Source organism: Nanorana parkeri, unplaced genomic scaffold (genome assembly GCF_000935625.1).
Source record: "Nanorana parkeri isolate BGI_ZX_2015 unplaced genomic scaffold, ASM93562v1 scaffold1551, whole genome shotgun sequence".
NCBI classification, from domain to species: Eukaryota; Metazoa; Chordata; class Amphibia; order Anura; family Dicroglossidae; genus Nanorana; species Nanorana parkeri.
In genome coordinates this window covers 223,862-227,526 of record NW_017307819.1, presented here as the reverse complement: position 1 = coordinate 227,526, position 3,665 = coordinate 223,862, and positions in this window count along the sequence as shown.

Sequence of the window (3,665 nt, the reverse complement as noted above, 5' to 3'; positions counted from 1 at the left end):
AGCAGTGAAGAAGAAAAAGAATGTTCCCAAAGCACCTGAGTGCAAGTGTGCCACTGTCAGAATACCTAAGCAATGGCTGCAGCTGACTGGCTGCAGTTGTTGTTCGGCCCAGAGTTTTCAGATTGCCTAGGGGTTCGGAATTAAGTTTGCAATTTTCGGAATATACAATGGGTATGATGAATGCCGCTCGAATGGAACCCAGGCACATTCGCACATCCCTTCTGCTTACCAGGTATCAAAATCAGCAGGGGTGTAGCACAACTTTTGAGATAAAAGCAGTTAGAATAACCTTTTCCTGCAAATGATCTACCTAAATGTATACCACAAATTCAGAGCAGATGCAATCAGGAGCCTTTGTTTCTTATTATCAAGAGACCCACAATATGCAAATGTTGATGGGTGTTCAGTCCCCTCCTATGTTCCTCACCTCAGCTGAGAAAGTTAAGATTTGAATACAAGAGCACCCTAAGTATTGAGGAACCTGGGGAGATCATAATGATTATAGAAGGTAGATAATAAAAGACAGCTAGGTATTAGGAAAAAATGGTTAGTCTAAAGATAATGCCACCCGATTTGCATAGAGGGGTACAACATTTGATATCTGGAGCAGCATAGAGGTTACAAGTGGTGTGGCTTCGCAAGAAGGGGGACTGTCCTGGTTAAGAGCTGATGTGAAGCAATGGCTTTGAGCTGAATAAAGTGTCACACAATTTATTAATTGTACACAAGTACAGTACCCCAAACAATGAAACATGGCAGCCCTATGTACAAACTTATGCAGAGTAATATGTTTTTAGAACATCAAGATATATATATATATATGTGTGTGTAAATAGTGCAAGGAACACATATTTGAGGGTATTTATCAAAACTGGAGCAGACCTAATCTGGAGCAGTTGCCCATGGCCAATCCCTGCACTGGCTTCCAATCACCCGCCCCCCTCTGTCAATCCCTGCACTGGCTTCCAATAGCCCAAAGGATAAAATTCAAAATATTAACAGCCACTTACAAAGCCATCCACAAATCTGCCCCCGGATATATTTCTAACCTGGTCACTACCTGGTCACTAAGTATCACCCGAACCGTCCCCTCCGCTCCTACCAAGACCTCCTGTTCTCTAGCTCCCTCATAAACTTCTCCCATGCTGGACCTCCAGGACTTCTCTAGAGTCTCTTCCATCCGTTGGACCTCCCTACCTCAACCTGTCCGTCTATCTCCCACTCTGACTGCCTTTAGTCAATCCCTAAAGACTCATCTCTTCAGGGAAGCCTATCCCACCTCAACCTAACCACTGAACTGTCACTTTCTCAAACAATTCATCCCCACACAGCTACCTCCTCATGTATCACTTGCCCCTCTCTTTTAGATTGCCCAGCCCTCGCGGGCAGGGCCCTCCTTACCATCTTGTCTTGACTTGTATTGTAACTGTAATGTCTTCCTTATATTGTAAAGCGCTGCGCAAACTGTTGGCATTATATATATAAATCCTGAAGAATAATAATAATGACATCACTGGGTCTCAAAACAGGTATTTCTTGAAAAACAAAAATATATATATTTTAAATGTAATCACATGTCGATCAGGGGAGGGGGGACCAAGAGAAGGTATTACATGCATACACTACACTTTAGCTTTAAAGTGGACCTTTACCCACATTGTTAACCCTTTGCTGATCAGGGTGTTAAATCCTGTAAGAAAATGTAAAAAAAAAAACCACAAAAATGTTTTAACCCCCCCCCCCGCGCACACACACACGCAAACATGCGTGCCTACATGCAAAAACAACAATTGCACCCATTACGCCACACATGTTACATATCATTTTGAATGTCAATAATTTTAGAGCCATCAAACACTGTTAATACTAAATTGATGAGAGGTAAAAGCCTTTAAAGCATCGCCTATGGCCAATTTCAGGTGTGGTATATTTTTTGCGATTACGCAGGCGTGCGCAATTTTAAGGCTTGACGTGTCCGGTGTCTATTTAACCGACGTTTTCCCCATCTTTTATATTTTACCAAAAACTTAGGTAATAATAAATGTTTCACAATTTTTAAAAAAATATTTTCTGTACTTTTTTCGTTATATAGTAAAAAATAGAAACCCCCCCAGTGGTGATTAAATGCCAAAAGAAAGCTCTATCTATCCCCAAAAAATGGTACAAAATTAATTTCAGTACAGCGTTGCATGACGGAATAAATGTCAGTCAAAGTACCGCAACGCTGAATACTGAAAAATGGCCTGGCCAGGAAGGGGGTGTGAACACCCCGATCAGCAGGTGGTTAATCATCATACCTAGAGGGATGCATTGGTAGAATGTGATTTTTGAGTGGAAAGGTAAATGTCAGTCAAAGTACCGCAGCGCTGAATACTGAAAAATGGCCTGGATGGGAAGGGGGTTTAACACCGCGGATGTCAACTGGTTAAGAGGTTTTATACCATTATAAATGTGCATTTTACAATGTACCTAGGGGCAAGAGGATTATTTTTCCTAAATTTATTGAAATCCAAGGAAGCTGGCTAGATTTCTATAAAGGGATTACATGTGTCAAAGCACATCAATATTAACTGGTGTATTTGTTTGTGTGAAACTTTGATAGCAAAGTCATGAAATGTAAATGCAGCTCACAAAAGACTTTCTTCTCTGAGAATATTTGTAAACCTTTTACATTTTTAACACTCTGTAATTTCAGTTTCTTAATCTTCTGTGTTTTAGAATCAAATGTTGTTAGTTCAACTTCAATTAACGGTAACAAATATGGAATAAAATTCACTAAAATAAAAAACAGTTTTTGCAAATCATTTTGGTGGATTGGGTGCAGTTTATTGTAGATTTGCTTTAAAAAGAACTACAATATTTCCTAATTTTAGGAAAGGGTTAGAATCTTTCTCAGGTTTTAATTGATGTCTGTGTCCTGATGGAGGTGTCCACCCTTACTACTGGTCATGGTAGACCATTATCTAAAATTATACATTTGTCACAGGAACAATATTAGTAGGGATATCATCCAACACCTGTTCCTTGTGACCAGGGTCAGATTTACTCTCTCTTCTGCCCCAATGCCAGGTTCCTCAATCCGCCCCCCTGTATGCAGGCTGCATACAAGTGATCTCTGCGACATCACCAAGATCACTTGTAGAAAACAAGCGGCGGCTTTCCCGCTGTACATTTAGCCCTGCTTGCCCAAAGCAGTGCTAAATGTAGAAAACAACTACCAACCTGGCGCCTGGAACTGCAGGTCCCGGCGTCGGGAGATAGGAATTCCACACCCCTGCTGCCCCTCTACTCCCTGCTGGCCTTGGGAGAAATCCAGCCCTGGTTGGGACAAGTTGGAAGGACTTTAAATTGTGTGATTTTTCGACTGCCTTGTTCATGACGGATTGGAATATTTATTGAAAAAGCGATTGCTCCTGGGAATCTTGTAAGTGTTTTTAAACGTTTTTTTAAATAAAAACCTGTTTTGGACTTCCGGTTCCGGCGCCGGATGGACTAGACGGTGTATACCAGAGCTCCGTCCCCGCCACATTCAACCCGCAAATCTTGCACCTAAAACCGAGACACACCAAGCGCCCCACTCGACTGACATCACCCGCTAGCCATGGACAAATTTGTGGCTCGCTCGCAGCCGGCCTGCCCCAACCTCTCCCCTCCCTCCACCCCGT